General features: G+C 35.8%; 1 long non-coding RNA gene across 2 annotated transcripts in view; it reads left to right on the plus strand.

Annotated features, from left to right (window-relative positions):
• LOC132351562 (uncharacterized) overlaps window positions 1-16,941 on the plus strand; it is a 50,511-nt gene extending 33,570 nt beyond the window's left edge. For both annotated transcript variants that reach the window (XR_009498393.1, XR_009498394.1), the window contains exon 3: window positions 16,183-16,941. This is a non-coding gene — a long non-coding RNA (uncharacterized LOC132351562). The remainder of the gene's footprint in view (window positions 1-16,182) is intronic.
• Window positions 16,942-22,492: the final 5,551 nt, after the last annotated feature.

A 22,492-nucleotide genomic window follows, 5' to 3' on the forward strand; every position in this document is an offset into this window, starting at 1 on the left:
CTGTAGAAATGGTTCCATTATATCTTAATTTTACACAGTCACATTTAAAAAATAGGCCAGCATTTTTATAAGCATTCAACTCTACATATGTGTTTTTCATAGCTAGTTTGTTTTGTTTTTTGAATTTTATTTATTTTTTTATACAGCAGGTTCTTATTAGTTATCTATTTTATACATATTATTGTATATATGTCAATCCTAATCTCCCAATTCATCCCACCACCACCACCCCCCACCACTTTCCCCTCTTCGTGTCCATACGTTTTTTCTCTACATCTGTGTCTCTATTTCTGCCCTGCAAACCGGTTCATCTGTACTATTTTTCTAGGTTCCACATATATGCGTTAATATATGATATTTGTTTTTCTCTTTCTGACTTCACTCTGTATGACAGTCTCTAGCTCCATCCATGTCTCTACAAATGACCCAATTTCGTTCCTTTTTATGGCTGAGTAATATTTCATTGTATATATGTACCACATCTTCTTTATCCATTCATCTGTCGATGGACACTTAGGTTGCTTCCATGACCTGGCTATTGCAAATAGTGCTGCAATGAACATTGGGGTGCATGTGTCTTTTTGAATTATGATTTTCTCTGGGTATATGCCCAGTAGTGGGATTGCTGGTTCATATGGTAATTCTATTTTTAGTTTTTTAAAGCAAGTTGGTTTTTGAAGACTTTTTACTAGGCATTATAGAATGCCTGAATAACAGGGATAAAGTAAATGTCCATTCAAGTGTGATTTAGAGTTTTTGAAAAGGAGAATGTAGTCAAAAACAGTTCTTTTAATGAACTTAAACATAGAAATGATTGTTTAAAAGCCACACTGATGAATTCTTTATAGCACTGATCCTGAAGTAACACGAGAAGCTATAATAGCATCATACACACCACATATGTAGAGAAGTCACATTAGAAAAGTTCTAGAGGCTAAGTCATTTCTTCCTTTCTAAGCTTGAGATTCAAACCAAAGCTACTTTTGAGTGCAACTCCATCTCTACGTGCACACAGATAAAAGAATAAGTGGTATTATCAGGCAATAAACATTGTTTGAAAGTTATAATCATAGTAATACCGTGATCAGATGTCACTTCTTCCTTGTTGATGTTATACTAAAGATATTGTATCATTCTTTCATTTAACAGATATTTATTGGGGTCCTCCTATTACATAAAAAGTAACTAAACCTTGTCTAGCTAAACCTTATTTAGTCTAAATTCAGTGTCAGATTCCTGTCGTAATAAGGATGACTACATATACTAGTTTTTTATTGTTGTATAAGAAATTACCTTTAAGTAGTGGCTTAAAACAACAGACATTTGTTATCTAAAAATTTCTGTGGATCAGGAGTCTGAACACAGATTAGCTGTGTCTCTGAAAGACTGAGGTCAAGGCTTTCTTGAGGATTGGGTTCTCATCTGAATACTCAACCAGGAAAGGATCCATTTGCAAATTCACTTAGGTTCTGTCACTGGCATAATTCATTTCCTTGTGGTTGTAGGACTGAGGGCCTCATTTTCTTTCTGGCTGTCAGGCTATTGGCTGCAAGCTCCTCTCAGTTCCTAGAAGCTACACCCAGTTTCTTACCACATGAGTCTTCTGACATCACTGCTTGCTTCATCAAAGTCAGCAAGGGCAAGAGAGATTCTTGCAAAATGGGAGCTATGATCTTACGAACATAATCACATACATGCAATTATGTATATTCCTTTGCCTTTGTTGTATTCTACTGGTTAAAAGAAAGTCACATGTCTCATCCATACTCAAGGAAAGGAAGTCACACAAGGACATGGACATCAGGAGGTAGGGGTGATAGGAGACACTTTAAGAGTCTGTCCGCCATACTATGTAAAACTAACAATCTAAGTATGAGCAATTCATTTGCAAATAAATACATGAACAAAAATAAAAACAGTAGGTGTAGTTCAAATATTCTTGCCTGTAAATTAGGAAATTTGGCCTACTGTATGGCTTTCAGTAACCTTTCAAGTCATGGAACTTAGTAAAATTAATGATTAAGAAGGTAGGTTCTACGGACTTCCCTGGTGGTCCAGTAGTTGAGAATCTGCCTTCCAATGCAGGGAACATGGGTTTGATCTCTGGTCTGGGAACTAAGATCCCACCTGCTGCGGGGCAACTGAGTGCAGACACCACAACTAGAGAGCCCATGCACCACAACTAGAGAGAAGCCCGTGCGCCACAACGAAAGATCCTGCATGCTGCAACTAAGACCTAATGCAGCCCAAAATAAATAAATAAATACATAAATAAATAAATAAAAGAAGGTAGGTTCTAGAGTTAGATGCTTGAGTTCAAATCCCAGGTTCTTCCTCTCATCAGCTGAGTGACATTGGGCAAAATATTTAATCTCTCTTCATTGATAACATGAAATGACAATAATACCTAGCTTATAAGATTGTTACCTCACAAATATTAATTATTTAAATATTAGCTATTGTAGGTTTTATTATCATTACAATATAATATGTCATTTATGTTAGGCAAGGGAAATACATGCAAGGTGAATAATAAAGTTTCTCTGCCTTGAAGGAACTCACAGAAATGGTGCTTTGTTGAAATATTTTCCCTTCTAGGTAGAATATGTCATTATAAAAATGTTTTATCTCTCTTGAGATTTATCAGTAATCAGGATATAGTTAAAATTCTTGTTTAATTTGATAAATATGGTTATATTAATAATTGAGTAATATCTGTTGGATTTTATCCAACATTCTCAACAAGAATTAACTAGAGCAAGTTTTTTTTTAATGTAAAAATAATATCGGCCTTATGAAATGTTCATTTTGATTCTATATATTCTGTTCTTTTGTGAACAGATTTCCAGGTACAACACTTCATGGTTATTAATAAATGGGCCATACATAAATTATGCATTAAGAAAAAATGAAAGGCAAAAGCACTGAGCATCCCTTTTGCTAGTTATGGGAAACAGTTTCACTGTCTGACACCGAAGACAAGACAGTCAGTGTAATTTCATACAGTTACAAGCAGCCAGGTTCATACCCCACTTCATCATTCACTCTCTTTTGTTCTCTACACAGAAAAATCACATGGAATTAGAAATAACCATGAAGGGATAGCTATTTTGATCTGCAAGAGAATCCTTAACTGTACACATTTTCTGAAATTGTTTTTACCACCTGGTCTGAGGTTTTCAGGCTTTGAACTTCTCCTATGACACAGGGACAAACTCAAAAACCCAAAACTACAACAGTCAGATACTTAAAAACTCTAGTGAAAGTGAACATCTTTGCTGCCTCATAAACACATAATATGAATGGAATGAAGCAAGGCAAATATTGATGTGTTTCATGAATATGTGAACATGTGGGTGTCTTCTGAGGGAACTTGATCAATGAGAGATGGTAGAAAGGTAGATCTACTGGTAAGTCTCTCTGTACTTATTTATTTATTTATTTTTTGGGTCACGCCACACAGCCTGCAGGATTCTAGTTCTCTGACCAGGGACCGGGCCCAGGCCCTCAGCAGTGAAAGTGCAGAGTCCTAACCACTGGACCACTAGGGAATTCCCTCTGTTTATGTTAACTACAAGGAGAGAAATGGAGATATCAAAGGAGTTGAGAAGAGAAATACTAGTAAATAGCTACATTCTCAGTTGGTGAAAATCATACCGAATCTTTTTACATATGAACCACAATCTGAAATTGTCTTTTTTCTTTACTTATTTCTTTCTTCGTTTTATCTCCCTATTTAGAATATCAGATCCACGATGGCAAGGCTCTTGTATGTTTTGTTCATCACTTTAATCCAATTCCTACAGCTGTGTAAGGCTAATGTAGGTGCTCAATAAAAAATTGCTCTATGAATGAATGAGGAATCAAGAGATTTGGATTCTAGTTTTCCTTACAACTAAGTAGCTGAGAGACCTTAGGATTATCATTTAACCTCTTGAAGGAGTAATTTCTTCACCTTTAAAATAATGGAGTAGACTAGATGGCTAATGTTTCTTGCAGCACTAATAGTCATTGATGGCATGCATGTTTCACGGGTTTGTATGATAACCAACTAATGTTTTTACAAGAAACTTCACTTATGTAACAGACTGGATTTGATCAATCTTTTTTTGTTTTTCTGAAACTTTGATCCAAGATGAAATTATTTATGTTGTTAATTATCACTTCATTAATGTCTGCTTTTTATTCCTGATTAAACAAGGTTATTTTGGTCTGATAAATCCAGTTTTGGTTATTTAGATACCCAAATAAGGTAAAATGAAAGATTATCACAACATACACTGAGGGTTCTTTTAAAAACTTTTTAAAGTTAATGTTTTTAATGGTGAATTTCTAGAAAATTGTAAATACAGATAGATCTATTTGATGAAGGAAAGAGAAAGTTGAGAGATATTTAGTCGTTTCCAAATTTTGTAGTGCTATCAACATCTTGAATGAGTGGACATTAGAAGAGTCTTCATTTTTCTCTTTTTGTATTCTGTATTGTGAATGTAAATTTAATATTATACTAAATTCTTTTGAGTGAATTTGTTAACTGATCATAACTTCACCACGTAGTCAGGAGATCGAATCCATAATTGTGGAAAGGTATTGCTGGTAAAGAACATTTAGGTTCCTTTTGCCCCTCATGAGGATGCTTTAATTTTTAATTGTCCATGTGTTTCTTTCTCATCAGTGCCTAAGTGTGGTATATACTATTTTAATAAGACCAATATGTAGAATTCCAAATACATTTCATTTCAAATACAAACTCCTAAATGTAGTAATAGGAAGGTATTTAATTTCACATTTATTATACTGAAAATACTTTTAAAGTTTTCAATTTTGCTATTGTAATAGCAAATAGGAATGTGAAAAATGAATAATCACTAGGGGATAAATGATGCTACAATATTCATGTTTAAAGAATACTATTATTTTCATATCTAAAAGCTATGTCTTTTGTTTAGTTGAATTTACTTGCTAATTAAATCTCAAATGCTATTTAAGCATCGTTTGCAAATTTCTAACTTCTGGGCAAATGTATAGAAAATGTGGTCTTATAAAACTTGGAAAACATTTATGTTCATCATTTTTATTGACATGTCTTTCCTCTAGACCATTAGAAAGTAAAGGTAGTCAAAACTGAAGTTCTGAAGAGGAAAAATGAAACTAATAAACTCTACTGACGTTCCACTTCCTAAGAATTTCAGCATACAATTTGCCCATACAAGTTCCATTAAAGTTAATGGGAGTCGTGTGACTAATTCTCTCTGTAGGGTACTAAAAATGTACCCCGCAGTATTAAAAAGTCTGAACCTAATTTTTACTTTCTCTTACTCTTGATTATGTTACACTAAAGATAGATACTTACATTATCACACACATATATAGTAATATTTGTATAAAGATTTGAAAATAATCTATTTGAGGGAGAGGCAGAATTTATATGGGTCAGAGAAGAATTTTAATTAGTGTTGCAAATATGAGTACTGCTTTCATTATAATGATAAAACAAGCATAAGTATCTGTAATTTACCCTCTAGCAATACAAATTAGAACTTAAACCTCAATGAATTCAATAAATGAAACATTTTCAGAATACTTACTTAAAATCAGGTCTACTTTTTAATCAGTCATGTTTTAAGTGAATGCTTATTAATAGAGCATTAATAAAACATGCTTATGGAATGAGATTTCAAGAAAGCAGTGAAATGAACAAAAGACAAAGAAAATGAAAAGATCTAGTGGATCATTTTTAACTTTTTAAAAACAATTTAGTTTTACTTACATATTTATTTCAAATTAAAGAGTAGATTTTAAATCTTTTTTTCCAGTTATATATGAAGATAAAATACTACAGATAATATTGCCTGTGAATTCATGACCCTTTTACATTGCCCAAGTTCCCTCTGCTTTGACATTCAAACTAAAATATTAATCTCATTTTTTCCTTTAAATAATTTCTGCCTGACTTCTATCACTACCTAGGGGAATGAAGTTATAAGGTTTTACTTTTAAAGAATGCAAAAAGAAAAGGAAAACTATATACATGAATAAATACCCCACCATCCATTTTTCACTGAAATCAGAAGCTATGCTACACAAAAGGGACACGCACAAAATATTTCCTAAGCACAAAGGAAACTGGGAAAAAGGCAGGTGGTATTGCAGAACAATAAATAAAGCAGAACACTCTCCAAGGGTCCAGAATTTGGTTTAGATAACCTTCCGGAATTCTTACCCAACACCAACATGAACTGCAATTAGGACTGATCTTTTTATGTTATACATTTATCTCCTTCTCTGGATTTTTATTTTAAGATTCTCTGTGTCTAAATTCCACAGAATCTCATGAGTGTGGGTAGGTCTGGGGAGAATAGTTACTATTACAAGTAAATTCACAGTTTCCAATTTATCGAACTTGTTGTCAGATGCTTAGCTATTGAACTTCATCAGATTTCTAGAGGACTTCCAGCTCAAGATCCCATTACTTAGAATTACCTTTGAAGCTTGTAACCTTTTCACTTTTGTGCTGCAACTTGCTTCCCTGATCTGTAGGCTTACCACTGAAAAGCTGTAAGCATCCAAACTACGAAGATCTCTTTGGACCCATTGGACTCTGGCCTTCCTGGCTGATCTGTGGCATTGACTTCAAGGCGACAGAGGCAGAAGACATTTTTTTAACCTTCATTATTTATAAGTTTACTCTTGAAAGTGAATGAAAAAGTTAAATGTGGCTTCTTGGAGGTGTGCCTGGCAGTCTGGGCTATAGATTAGCTAACCAAGCCACGTGGCTCTCATAGGGTTTAGCACAATTCCAACCTGAATTGTTCTGATCCCTGGGCTAGCTTGATAAAGCACCACTCTTTTTCCCCTTTTAAAGACATAATAGGGTGTTCCTGGGATTATAAATAATTTTCCTATACAAATACCTGATTTTTCAATTTCAAAAAGAATGAAAATCATGTTTAAGATTTTAGAATGCCCTTTGAGATACTAGAAATACCCTAGGATGCTGGGATGATTTGTCACTACTTAAAAAAAAAAGTGATACTCAGCAGGATGAGTTGAGAAGACTGCAGCTCAGATTCTGAATTAAGTACAAGGTACCAAGAATATGCAGTGGCCTGAAACGTTACACCAAAGAGCGTGTGTGTTGATGTTTAGCAGAAGGACAAATCCTTTCTCATTATGAAGGACAGTGTGTCTACTGTGAGTTTGGGTCTGATACTCTTCTTTGCATCGCTTGAATTCTGTGGCTCCACTTCTATTTCTCTGATGCATATCCACACGGGCCCGTGTTGGTTCATGATTATTTGGTCCTTCTTTTGTATCATCAGGCTGGAAAAGTGCTCTTCTTTTTCTCCCATAGCACCCCAATTATACTGAAATTATTTTTTTTTAGGAGCCTGTCTCTTTCCTTAAAATGTAAGTACCCTAAGGATAGGGACCATGTTTTGCCAGTGTTTACAGCCTGTCTTCTAATGGGAGCTCAAACATTACTGAGTGGAATAGCATGGTATGCACGCTTCCAAAAGTTCTCAGTCTTTCGACCTGTAATTGCTACACATTGAATTTTTTAATAGAGAGACTTCTATCAAGGATATATTTCTTTCAGTTTAGCTACTTCTGCCCCAATTTGCTATTCCATCTTTCTGTACTAGGTTTAAAGGTGAGGCTCTGCCCCCATTACATGAAAATGCGCTCTGCTAAAGCCTTCTGCAAAACATGTCCTCCAAGACGCCTGCTGATGGCGATCATCTCTGGATTCTCCTACCTTTGTGCATGTTCCAAATATGTTATGGGAGTAGAAGCCAGAGACCCTGGCACAAAGGGCTGCCTTTACAGCCTTCCTTGTGGCAGGGACGGCTAGGTCTGCATTACCATGTGTTATGTGATGATTCACTTCACCCCAATTTGCCCTTTGGGAACTGCTGTGAAAACTTCTTTTGTACAGTAAATCATGACAGCATTTGGCCTTCATTTGGGGGTGAATGCATGGTTTATATATTAAAGCCATTTCTTTTTTCCCTTTAGAAATACCATGTGGCATCAATTTGTTTGTAAGCACAAATCAAATGGCAGTTTGGGATCCTCCAGATGATCCAGAATATGCTGTATTAAGTTTTTTAAAGGTGATCAGAGCAACAAAAACCTAGCATTGAAAATAAATGTTAGAGACGACTTGAATCCCCAAGAATACATTCATATACCCACAGAGTTTCTCAGATGCTTAGAGAAAATCTGTCCTGAAACTTTAAAATTAGGGCGTTAATAATATAGGTCACAAATTGGGCTTCCCTGGTGGCGCAGTGGTTGAGAATCTGCCTGCTAATGCAGGGGACACGGGTTCGAGCTCTGGTTTGGGAAGATCCCTCATGCCGTGGAGCAACTAGGCCCGTGAGCCACAACTACTGAGCCTGCGCGTCTGGAGCCTGGGGTCCACAACAAGAGAGGCCACGATAGCGAGAGGCCCGCGCACCGCGATGGAGAGTGGCCCCCGCTTGCCGCAACTAGAGAAAGCCCTTCGCACAGAAACGAAGACCCAACACAGCCAAAAATAAATAAATAAAATAATATAGGTCACAAATTAATATGCTATTTAGAAATATGTACATTTTCCACGCGTGTGTGTGTGCGTGTGTGTGTGTGTGTGGGGGGTGCATGTATGTGTATCTGCTGGCTGAAATCTGTTTGTTCTACCCAGTAAGCAGAATTTTATACTACTGATCTTCAGCCACAGGTGAGATTAGGATATAGCACAAGAAGCAGTGTCATTTTCACAGCTTCAACTATTCAAATGTGTCAGATATGGACAAATATGGTAATTCCCTAAGTAACAGCTCACTGATCTGCCGCTAGCCCCAGGGAATAATCCAGGCTCTGTGCTATGGGTTTCTAAATTCATCCAACCAGCCATACTTGTGGCTCTTGTGGTTGGTCTGTGGCCTGAAGCTTAACTTGCCCAGCAGTTCTGTTTCCCAAAATAGGCTCAGGAAGTTTGTGACCATGTTTGATTTGTTCCAAAGGGGATGCCATATATTTAATGAGGTTGTGAACATACACTAAGATTTGTATATGGCTCATCAAATAAAATACATCTTCAACCCTCTTTTCACTTCAGTACGTGGTTTGGAGTGGGCTGTTTTACAAGCACATGTGTTTATCATATGGCTTGATTTGGGGACAAACATCACTTCTTATAGTTAGGATACAATTTCTGAGTAGCTGAACACTGCTTCATTCCTCCCTACTAGAGAAAAAACATTAAGCTGGATAGTCCTTTCTCCTTACTCTTGGCAGGTTTCTTTGGATGCGGAGGTGTTTTGTTTAATTCAAATGTGCCCTTCTTGCATGGTAGGGGAAGAAAAAACCCTGTGGCTTAAAGTCCCTTTTCACCCAGAAAGGCGTATAATGAATGTCTTCCTGTGTGCAAAGGGGAATAGGGGACCTCTTATCAATTACATGCATTGATGAGAGCAATGTGTTCCGCTGGTTTGTGTGCCAGATTAGGAGCCAGGAGACCTTAATCTCCTTCTGCTGCTCAACCTCTCTAGGACATTAGGCAAGTCATTTACCTTCTAGGTCACTGGCTTTTATTTTTCTACAAAGTATCTGTCCCTCGTACAATAAAAGGAGGAATTGTGACTAATACTGATAATTGCTATAAAATGCATTTTGCTTTTCTGAGTCTCTATGATAACATATAGAGCAACAGAGGTGGTCTTTTACTAAATGAAACTTGGCAAGTGGTTAAATGACTCACCCAGTATCTTCCGGTTTACTATACAATGTAATAAACCACATTCTATGAATAAACCAAATAGATAAAATGTCTTTCATTTGATGGTTCAGACCCAATCCAATAAAGCAGAATATTCCATGGAGTTTACTTCCTGTAATTGCAGGAGATAAAATTGATTTCCCTACTTTTTTCCTCATTTTTTTTTTTTTAATCCCAGCTTTTGCTACAGTTACTGATTGTGAAAGAATACTAGAAATAGAATTTGTCATGAAATTTAAAACTTCACAAGCCTCATGGTGCTTTTTTTGAAAAAAATGTTAAGTTGGTAGTCTGTGTGAAATTCTGATGTGGACTCTTCCTTAGAACTTTCCAAGAAGAGAAGAAATGTGTGATATGGAAATTGCACCATCTTGTCTTGAAGCAGAAGACTCATCTGGAAGCTCCTGGCATTCCTCAATAAAATTCAAATGATATTGAAAAGTTAATGTGGTCCCTTTGGCTTCTCCTTGGCCTGGGTCAAGGATTCAGCCCGTGCAGCCACTGTGTTCAGGGGGCAGGGCGAAGGATTTGGCTGGCGCTGCTGGTGATTTGGGCAGGTAATTTACATGAGCAAGTAAGTGTGCTGAGGATAATGAGCGCCAGGTACTATCCTTGAAACTTTTCTGTAAAACTGTATGTATTTCAAAATAAAAAGTAGAATAAATCAGTTAATGTGGTTAAGGATCTTAGTTTTACCAGAAGAACAGCTTACTTTATGTTTATCTCATGTAGAACATTATATATATATACATATATAGTATATGTACATACATATATATGCTCTATATTTTCTTTATGTTTTTCATGTGTGCATACCTTTATGGGTATATTTTTATTGTTCCAGTTACTCTAAGATTCTGATACATATGAGAGCCAAAGAATATACTTAACACAGCAGTTCAGCAAGACAATAAAAAGGAAGACTTTTGGATGTGTAAAAGATTTATTTCAAGTCTTAATAGGTATAATATATTGATCTAAATGAACCGTCATGATGGATTTGAGTGCTAAATTAGGATTAAGTGAAAAGAGAAATATATTCAAGTTTGTTCTGATTTTTGAAATATCACTCAATTAAAACTTTCTCTAATGAAAATGAGTGCATTACATAAGTCTGCCTAAGAGAAAGTCTGATTTGTTTCCTGGCTATTAATGAATGCTTTATGTGACTATTTACTCTTGTATGAAATAAAAAGAGACATTCCCACAGCAACCGCAACCGTAGATGTCGATATTTTTCTCGTTTTCCTGACAGAAGATTTAATGTGCACCTTATACTCCTCTTTTAAGTGATCAGAAACAGACTTTGGAAATTTTTTAGGGAAAATATTTTGGTTCACATTTTCCCCTCAAATTAATTTCATCTACTCAGAAACACAAAGTACTGCATCTACACTAGTTTTCCTTCTTAAAATTCGATTTTAAATAAATGAAGCGGTACCTAAAGTGTTTCTGACATGACTCAAGACACATGATGCTCTTGGCCACAAAAACATAGTAAGGTCCTTGTGCTGAGGTGACACCCTTTTCGAGCAGATGTACCTTGTACAAGCTGATTTAAAATAAGGTATTGCTGCTATTGGCTTGAAAGTTCTATTTTGAAAAAGAGGAAGGATGTTCTATTTTTTTTAAAAAATAGGTAGAATGATCCTTAAAAACAGCACAATCTTTTTTGTGAGATGTAAGCTCTGAGTTGGAGCATTGCATGAACACTGTACTTAGTAATCGGCAAAGATGCTATTGTTCTGCAAAACAGATAAAACCCTTTTTCATAAGGAAGTTGAAAGTGTTTTTAAGATACAGTGTTTAAAGGACTGTTTGTCTCTGACAAATTAATGAAACGGTGAAAGCAGTGTTAGCATGAGGTATCCACTCCAAAATATTCACGTTAGCATGGCATTGTGTACAAAAACAGCTCTTAAGGCAAAAACACCTTTTGAAAACCCACTGTTCCCCTTCCAAGCTCATCTTCAATGACAATGTGGTTACTACAAAATAAAGGACTGTTATCTTCTCTTCATTCAGACCTGCGCAGCCTCTGAACACCCAGCCCCATAGCTCATCAAGGTCTAAAGTATTTACTGAATTCAATGGGGCAGAAGGTGACAGGAGTGGCATAAAGCTAATTGGAAACAAATTTTATCAGACTACCCAGAAATATATTTTTAATCTGAAGACCAAGTGAATTCTTCAGTTTGAATGTCAGACTAATTTATTTGTGCTTTTATAGTTCAAATAAAGTATAGGGGAATATCTCTGTTCCCCTTACTACATACTTACTTTGTCCTTTTTAAAATCTTACTATGGCTACCATCAAAAGTCTACAAATAACAAATGTGGGAGAGGATGTGAAGAAAAGGAAATCCTCTTACGCTGTTGGTGGGAATGTAAATTGGAACAGCCACTCTGGAGAACAGTATGGAATTTCCTCAGAAAACTAAGAATGGAACTATTATATGACCCAGCAATTCCACTCCTGGGTATATATCCTGAGAAAAATGACAACACAAATTTGAAAAGATACATGCACCCCATTGTTCATAGCAGCACTGTTTACAATAGCCAAGATATGGAAGCAACCCAAGTGTCTATCAACAGAAGAATGGATAAAGAAGATGTGGTATACAATAGAATATTACTCAGCCATAAAACAAAGAATTAAATTCTTCCATTTGCAGCAATGTGGATGGACCTAGAGATTATTATGCCTAGTGAAATAAGTCAGACAGAGAAAGACAAATATTGTATGATATCACTTATATGTGGAATTTAAAAAATACACATGCAAAACAGAAACAGACTCACAGATATAGAAAATAAATAGTGGTTTATTTTCACCAGTGAGGAGAGGGAAGAGGGGAGGGGCAAGATAGGGGTATGGGATTAAGAGACACAAACTGCTATATATAAAATAGATAAGCAACAAGGATATACTGTACAGCACAGGGAATTATAACATTACCTTGTGATAACTTTTAATGGAATATAATCTGTAAAATACTGAATCACTATGCTGTACACCTGAAACTAATGTGATATTGTAAATCAAATATACTTCAATAAAAAATCTGTTCAGGTACAAAAAATAAAATCTTTTTTTTTTTTTTGGCCATGCCATGTGGCATTTGGGACCTTAGTTCCCCGACCAGGGATCGAACCCACACCCCCTGCACTGGAAGTGTGGAGTCTTAACCACTGGACTGCCAGGGAAGTCCCCCAAAATAAAATCTTAATAACAAGATTTTTAGATTCAGAATTATTAGAAAATTTCTCCTTCAAGGTGTTCTCTCTATAGTAGTTCTATGTGAAAAAAGGCATATGTATGTATAAATAGATACAGATCTATATATGCATATATAAAACAATTATCAATTGTAATACTCTGTAATGCAAATAAAAATATGACCATTTTATTATGAAATATTCTAATAGCAAGGAGTGATCTAATGATCTCTCCTCTAATGATTTCTCCCCTAAATGTACTCCCATATACTATTTTGTCAACAAATTTACTATTGTTCCTATATACAAGACTCTTATTTTGCAGGTATTTTTAAATGTAACTCAAGGGACTTTTTGTAGACGAAAAGATTTCACGCAGGGTCTTCATAAACCTATTCTTCAGACTCCCTCAAGGGATGTAGGTTGTGCTATCATTTTGTGTCACTAGAATCCCTAGTGAGATCAGGCAGCGGCCTGATTCTTGTAGAAAATTCCACCCTTGAGAGATCACCTACTTAGGAATTTTTGGAGGAAATCCCATAGGATTTCTGTTAGGTTAGATTTCCTTACACAAAACCTGGTCCTCCAGTGGACAACTTGACAGGGAGGCTAGCACTTCTAGTCTGAAGAATGGGAATGGATGAGAAGGAAAGGGGTAACGATTTTCTTCACGGACAGTGATTTCTGCTGCCTTAACTCAGTGCCAAAGAGCCACACAGATATTCAAAGAGGTTGTGAACAATAGCAGAGGTCCTATATTTAAGGGCATCCCACACTGCTGGCTCTGAGAAGCAGGTGAAAAGCAGGCAGCTCTCTCAGTCAACACTCTAAGTATATAAGCCAGGTTGATGTAAAAAGATAAAATCCCCAAGGTCACACCAGCCCAGATGGTGTACTGCAAAATGATACAAGGGCAACTGGAAAGCCATCCTCTTCCCTTGATGAACCTGTATGCAACTAATGTCTCAAGGCATTAAAGACTAAGCAAGCAGATAATTGTTATAGGCAACAACGGAAAAACTGCTTTAAAGAAAGGTGGTGAATGTGGGAGTTGGGCCTGTGGTCAAGTAGGTATTAGGAAAGCTGCAGAGCTGTTTGCTACTGGAGACTTATCATGCACATTAACATATGAATGAAATTGAGAATGCTCTTTTAATTTGTCCTGCATTTCCCAAACTTCTTTCACCACACAACCTGTTCTTTTTATATAAAGGGAAACACCCAAGAGAACCATAATATATCAGGGAACCCTAATATAAAGCCATACAAACAATAGCTATATACCAAGTACTAGGTGAATCCATAAAGCTGGAAGGGATACAGAGTAAGCGAATGATTAAAAATGGCCTAAATTCCAATTTGTTGATTATATACTGTGTGTCAGGCACGGTGGATATTTTTATAAATAATAAGAAATATATATTGAGTACTTACTGTATGTCAGGCACTGTTACAAGCAATTTACATTCATTATTTGATTCAATATGTATTTATCCCTATGAGATGTAGGCCATTAATATTCCCACATTATGCACAAGAAAGTGAGGCTTAAAGAAGATAAATGACACGTCCTTAGTCAGAAGGTAGCAACTTGATTCCATCGTATCAGCCGTATTTACAACTAACCATTACACAAGGTGTTAAGACCAATACTAATATTATGAACAAAGACCAAAAAAAGTAAAGTTCTTCATTTAACTGATGGAAGGGTTGTGTCACAGAAAAGATACTGGTGGATGGTCACAGAGTTAACAGCTATAATTATACATGATCTGCTGGAAGATGGGGAAAGGATAACAAAAATACCACCATTTCTTCTGGAAACAGTTCACAGGAGAATTTGGGAAGGTTGCGTTCTTATTCATTTGAGAAGGTTGTTATTATTCTTCAACTTGTAAGACAGACAAAACTAGACTAAACAGATATTGTTGTTGTTGTCTGAAAAAAATAGACTATATTCAAAATAAGTATCACCTGACCATGTCAAAATGATTGCACGCTGTTTTCAAATGTTAGCTCCTAATACAAAGATTGTAAGGATTCAGTCCATTGGATGAGATGTTGTTTTTAGAAATGATCTGCCTTCTCTGTTCATTCATATCCAATTCGAGAAAGAGGAAATTATTCTGGAATCTTTTTTCTCATTATGGTCTTGATGTGAAATTCATTTCGTGGTTGCTGAGCATCTTGAAGATACAGTGGATGACTGCAACTACATATTCCTCTCTGGTGATTTTACTACAACTGCTCAAATAACAAATGATAAAATGTGTTAGATTGCATGTTATTTATTTTACTTGTCTTAATGTGAATTTACTTAGAGTTTTCAGCAGAAATTGTGTTTTAGAATGTAAAAATAGCATTCTCAAATTCTATAAAACGTGGATAATTCAGAAATAAAAATATAATCTATAAAAATTCATAAACATGGCTCAAATGTATAATAATAAAAATACATAAAAGATGATTTTTATAATATCTTTCTCCTCTATTTAATCTTCTCTGCCCCCACTAAATAACATACCTTGAGGTAGACAGAAATAAATTAACTATGTTTAGGTTATCATTTTAAAGAGGCCAGGACCTAGTAGAGAATAATATTTGAACAGGAAATAGAATTGTGACTTCCAGATTTCCATTTTAAGGTCTTAAAGGCTAGGAGGTAACTGTAATTAATGATCAGAATAACAATCATAAATCAAATCCATTCCAAAGAGAAGTTGAGTTTTTCTGACTTAGGCAGGCTTTCTTCCAAAGTTTGAAAGGTTTTTAAAAGTTACTTTACCTGGAAAAATATTTTTATTAGATGGCAACAATTTTACTCATACTCTCTATAGCTTTCCATATCTGAATTGTGATTCTTCTTAAAGCAGAATTTAAAACACATACTTTAGGACATTATTTGCATTTTTATTGATATATGAACATCTCCAGAATAATTTATTTCAGGCCTGTCTAGCATTAGTTTGGGTCTAGAAATGAGGGGCAAGATGGATGACAAGCTCCAGGTAAATCTAGTCCTGAAAATGTAGATCCTGAAATTCTTTGCACTAGTTTTCCATTAAAACACTGCAGTACACGGTCTTGGATAAGTATATGCATTTTCCAACTCATGGCAAACTAATTGCTCCTCGTACAGAAAATGTAACAATATTAGCAGTTGTCTTATAATGCGTTGACTTAAATTTCTGCAGGAAAGAAGATGCTGGCTGGCTAGTAATATTGCGTTGGAACACCCTGGAGTATGCAGATCGTCCTGGCACAGTCTCTAGCGGCAGACTGCCCAGCCCTCACCTTACCCTCATCTGTTCAACACAAAAAGTGAAGGTGTGTCTTTCCGATTTACAGATGACCCCAGACTGAGACACAGAGATGATAAAGACAGAGAGAGAGAGAGAGAGAGAGAGAGTGAGAGTGCACAAGAGAATTCCATTGGAAGACCGAACTAGAACTAAAGCATATCACAACTGTTTTCTGGGTTAAATATAAAGGCTTGAGTGGAAGCTTGAAAAGGGAGTGTACATTGAAAGGCTGTGGGAAATTTACATAGAAGAACATCTCGGTAAAAATGAATGAGGGTTTTTTTTGTTGGCAGCAAACTCAATAAACCAACAATAAAAAGAGGGGATCCGGTTGCTTGCTTTTTCTGTTGTTAATGTTTTGTTTGTTAATGTTAATGTTGTTAATATTAACAGGGGAAGCATGCCAAGAGAAAAGAAAATGATCATGTCTTGGGAAAACACATTTGGTGCGTGGTCTGTGGTTCTTGTCAGCAGAGGTTTATAGCAAGAAGTACCCACTGGTGCATATCAAGGAGAGATTGCTGCCATGGGGGAGGGTTCTAGAATCAATACTCTACCGGTTTAAAAAGGTGAGACTCTTGTTTAAAAAAGCAAAGACTGAGGATATAACAGCTGTCTTCAAATATATAACAAATTCTTTCTAGAGAAGAGATCAGGCACATTGCTTATAGTGCTTTAAAAAAGCAATAGGAATAATATGCAAGAGTTGTAGAGAGGGACGTTTTGACAACCCCCAGGGCAGTTTTTTCCCCCTAATTATCATTGCTATGTATCAATGGAAGAGTTTGCCTTACAAGAAGGATATAAGTTTTGCATTACTAGAAATATTCAACATAGCTTTACAATTTTGCTTCATTTTTTAAAAACAGAACTCCTTTCTAAGATGATGTAGTTTGAAAGTAGAGAGCCTCATATAACATGACTGAAATAGGCCTAAAGAGAGGCATGCTATGGTGTTGCTCTGCTTTTCGTTATCTGGATGTAACGACAGTATTGAGAGGAGAGGAAAGATGCAACAGTCTAGTCTCAGGGAGGTTCTGGCGGGATGCAATGCCTGAAGTGGGATTCCTTGCTTTGGTTACATAAAATAAGATTTATTAAATCTTAATCATCTGGGAGGCTGCACCTGTCATCGTGTACTAGGGAATGTTGTGTATCTTCACCCTCTAGGTAGAACTTTCTGTTGTAAGTATCTGACATGGAAGCTCTCTCAAGTATTATTATTGGCTGTATTTTTTAAATTTATTTTTGTTCTATTGTATGAAGTCTGTGCTCTTACTTTTAGTGAAAAAGCAATTTTCTGTGGTTCTCAAGAATACCTTATAATACAGCATTCCAAGGCCACTGTTGTCATTGGATTTTCATTCTGCTTGATTATTGCGTCTTCCTTCACTTCATATTAGCTTGATGACTATATCCTGATTCTTTAAAGCAATGTAAATCTAAGCAGTAAATGCAATGTCTCGTCTTACTGGATTCCCCGTACATTAGGTTGAATAACCCTAGGAATTTTGTTGCAGTCGTGTCAAGCCTAATGATGACCTATTCAGCCCTTGCGAACATCATTCAATTACTCATTTCAGCATTGATTTTTCTCATGTTTTTCTTCATGGCATTTAAATGGCTCTCACATCTTTTCTTTTACTGATGCAGTATGCTATATAATGGCAGAGATGCTTTGCTTCCCGATTCATAATGTTACACTCTGCTTCAAATTCTTTTGGAAACAAATTGAGGTATCAATACATAAATAATGCTACACTTATTTTTAATTGAAATTGCTGCCTTCATAGAAATGGTATATTAAAAGAATTTTTACTGAAAAATATTTTGAATGACCTTGTACAATAAAAAAAGATTACCAATGCTCTGTATCAAGAATAAAATTTACCCCAAACAACTTTTCTATAGAAGTATAATGATTAATGGGAAAACAATAGATACACGTAATTTCAAGATCTAACCTTAAAAATAGAAATCATATATCAGTTTCTTAAGAAGAAATTATATTCACACACACTGTGTTTATGAAAGTTGTTTTGGAATAAAAATTCTTTCAACTAAGATCGAATTCATTTACTCACAAAAACTACATTTATTTTTCAGCTGAATGTGACATTATACTCTTCTATAATCTATTTTACCTTCACTTAAGTAGAGGCAAATCTAGTTTTTTCCCAGAGCAGTACCATTTTTCTCCTACTTCTCTTTAGCACACCTCCATTTTACATGAGATATGCACCTTAATATTTTCTGCTCTGTGTTATAAAAACTTCCAGAAATGACATTTAAAAAATTACACTGGCCCATTTAACTTCACCTCCACCAATTGTAAGAAATTACACAAAGAGCTATAGTTGTTACTCTGGAAAAAGGTGGAACTGTTAACTCACTGGATTTGGTTTCATAAATACTAATAATACTTTAAAAAACATTATTAGAACATTTAATCCATCTCCTTTGTAATATACTTTTTCTCCCTTTTAAACTAGGCTTTATACAGTCTCATTTTTAATGTCTCAGTTGAAGGGGCTTTCATAAGCCCTTAAAAGACATCCTGATTTGAATTACTCTTGCTCAGAAAATTATTTCTGATGTTTAACTTACATTCTCCTTTATTCAATTGTAGCTCTTCAGACTATCTTAGAAAATTAATTTTTCTCATAATTCCCCCCTTAAATCATTCTAGGTAATCTCAATATTTCATCTTCCTTAAGCACACAGCGCTCTTTAAATTTGCAGAATATCTAAAGGTGACTAAGATTTCCTTTAATTTTTCATTTTTGACGAAATGATGCAGATGCTTTCATTTAAGCATTATATTTTAATCTCGTAAAAAGGTAAGAAGAATCCCGTAGGACTTTAGAATTTGTCAATTTCCCTGTTTATTTGATATTTCCATTTGGTGTTTAAAACACATCTCAGAATATGGGGCTCAGAATGGAGCAGTGGATCTTCTTCTCTAAGCATGATCCAAAAATAGAAACCTGGACATCACCCTTTCACCTACGCCTTTCCTCAGCCACCTCACACATTCATTCTAACATAAATCCCGCTGTTTGTAACTCCAAAATGTAATCTGCATCCACCCAGATCTTTTCATCTTGACTGACACCGCTGGTTCAGGCCACCACTATGTCTTGTCTTAATTTTCACAGTAGTCTCCTATCTGGTCTCTTTGTTTCCATTCTCAAACTCTTTCTAACTGATTTTTCACAAAGCAGTTGAGTGAGCTTTTTGTAACTTGTGAGTCAGGTCATGTCACTACCCACGTTAAATCTTTCCAAGACTTCCCCTTTGCACCCAGAATAAAATCGGAATTGCTTGGTTTACCAGCTCATGCCTATTTTTCCAACCTCATCTAACATCAGATTCACATTCTCCTCAGCATACCCCCGCACCCACTCCCCCCCACCCCCTAGTAGTGCACAGTACTCTGCTCCAGCCAAACACTTTCCGTATAAGAGTCTTCTTCTTTCTGTTCTTTATGCCTAGAATTCTTTCCCACAATCTCCACATGGCTGACCATTTTTCCTTCTTTGGGTCTCAGGTACTTACTCAGTGAGTCCTTTTCTATCCACCATAACAAAAGTTGACCTCTCTTATTGTCATATCCTTATTTCATTATAACACCTCTCACAATCTAGAATTATCTTGTGTAATTTCCTTATCTCTTATTTATTTTTACTGATCTGATCTCAGTAGAATATAAGCTTCAGTGCCCAAACCAGCCATTTCTCCAAGGACCCCTGGCTCCTTGTAGTAGGAAATGGTATTTAGAAACCAAGATCTGTGTGCTAGGTGTGCACATTGTTATTGGAGTATCATTATTCCCAGTCCCTCTCAGGGGCTACAGCCACTGTCTATGTAGATCCATGTATATCATATTTACTTCTCTCTTTGTTATTAACAGCTATGGTCTGTATTCTTCAAAAATGTCAAGATCATCTATGACAAATAATGACTGAGGAAATATTCCAGAGTAAAGGAGGTTAAAAAGACATCATGTCTAAAGGTAATGTGTCCTCTTAGAATGGATCCTGGATTGGTAAAAGCTTACAGTTTTTATATACGGTTATTTACTTTTTTGCAGACTTGACACACTTTAAATATGGATTGTGGATTAGATAATAATATTGTATACATGTTAAATATCTTGATTTTGCATCATGGTTATGCATGAGAATGTCCTTGTTCTCAGGAAATATACACTGAAACATTAGGGATAAAATGTCCCCGTGTCTGCAACTTACTCTCAAATGAAATGCACACACATCTCACTCCCCTCTGCTCCCCCTGCATCACTCATCTATCAATTGAGAGAACTAGAGAAAGAGAATAAATTACTAACAAATGGGGCAAGTTGTAAATAATTACATCTGAATAAAGGGTATATGAGAGCTCTTGATTTTACATCCTTTTCAATAGGTTTATATAAAAGTAAAAATTTACAAAAAATTTTCAAAATACTCAATATGGTTGCATATTTTTATTTTTTCTATTGACACTGCCTGGAATGATTGAAGTTTGAAACTGCATCTTTTCCCTTTACCAAGTAAAAAGTAAATCAGATAGCTTGAAGTGAATAACAGCATGTGCAACATGAAAAACTGAATTTTTCTCAGAGGACAAATGATAACAAGATTTGTTAATGCCATTTTTTAGTAATTAAATGGATTTTGTGGTTGCTTTACTCAACCATTAGTAGCTTATCAGGTACAAAACCACATAGAAGAATACTGATGCTTAGTTTTATTTCTTTTCTTTCATAAACAGAAAATCTTCTAAACAGCTGAAACATGCCTAAAGCAATTCCAAGATGACCCAACTCTCCCCAAGTGACTTCTCAAATTCTTAAGCTATTATCTTTTTGTTAAAACCACTTTTCTAACTTTCTCCCAATTATAACGGCCATATAATTGCTAAGCTAAGATTCCTATAGACTATCTCTGTCAAAGGATCAGGATAGGGAATGATAAACCTCTTAACAAAAACTTAATTCTGATTCTTTTCTGAGATTAAGGTATCTTAGCAACCTATGAAACATTTTATCTGCTGATTCCATCATTTTGAGCACTTTGTTGAACCCTTGAATTGACCTTATACCTGTGTGTTTCCCCTCTTGTTGGTTTTGTTGGTCCAGGTTATATAAAATGAGATTGGCAAACAAAAAGCAGTGTGACCACACATGTCTAAATGTATTTAGCCTTTAACACGACAATGGATTGTTTATAAACTTATGAACCAGAATGTTTATTTCTATTCTTTGTCTCCTGGGAATTACACATCCAGGAGCTCTGCTCAATGGGTGGCAGGGATGAGGAATAAGAGCTTGGTTTTAGCTAAAACAAGGATTCGAGATGAATGAAGGGTCAAAGCTAAACACAGCCCGAGTTGCTCTCGCTGAGGCAGGCTGAGCAGTGAAGTATGCGTTGCAGTATAACTTTCAAGAGAATGTTCCCGGTTACACTACGCCAAGATGGGTGACTAATTCTAAGAACATCCAACTTCTCTAAACAAGTTCAAGTATTCTGGCATTGAGTGCTGGGAATACTGGCTGATGGGATCAAAGCAGTACTGGCAATGTTATTAAGAATTTGCTTGTGATACAAATAACTTCACTCACCGTTACTTTCTTCCTATTACCTTCTAGATGTTAGCAAGTGTGGGAGTTTTGCAGATTCCGTCTTTCATCCTCTTTCTTCTCTATCTCTTCTCATTCAAGGTGACCACATCCACTCCTGTGGCCTTAAATAACACCCATCCTCTGGACAGCCTCAGTTTTTTTTCTGTAGCCCAGACCTCTCCAGACTTGAATTCTAGACCCCTATGCAGAAACTTTCTCATAGTTTCCAGGTGGAATATGTAATAAGCATCCAAAACTCAGTATGTCCAAAATGAACTCCTGATTTTAAGTCTTAAAATCTGTGATTCCTTCCACAGATTCCCAGCTTTAATAATGGGTAACTCCATTCTTCCTGTTATCCAGGACAAAATCATTCTTGATGATTTTCTTTTTCTCACATCCCACATGTAGTACTGTTGCAAATACAGAGGCACTGCTTTCAAAATATCCAAAAATCAGAGCACTTTTCATCATCATCATCATTATCACTCTAGTCTGGATAACATGAAGTCTTGCCTGGATTACTGCAGTAGCTACTCACTGATCTCCCTTATTCTACCCTTGTTCCTACGGTCC

Source organism: Balaenoptera ricei, chromosome 17 (assembly GCF_028023285.1).
Source record: "Balaenoptera ricei isolate mBalRic1 chromosome 17, mBalRic1.hap2, whole genome shotgun sequence".
In the NCBI taxonomy this organism is placed as follows: domain Eukaryota; kingdom Metazoa; phylum Chordata; class Mammalia; order Artiodactyla; family Balaenopteridae; genus Balaenoptera; species Balaenoptera ricei.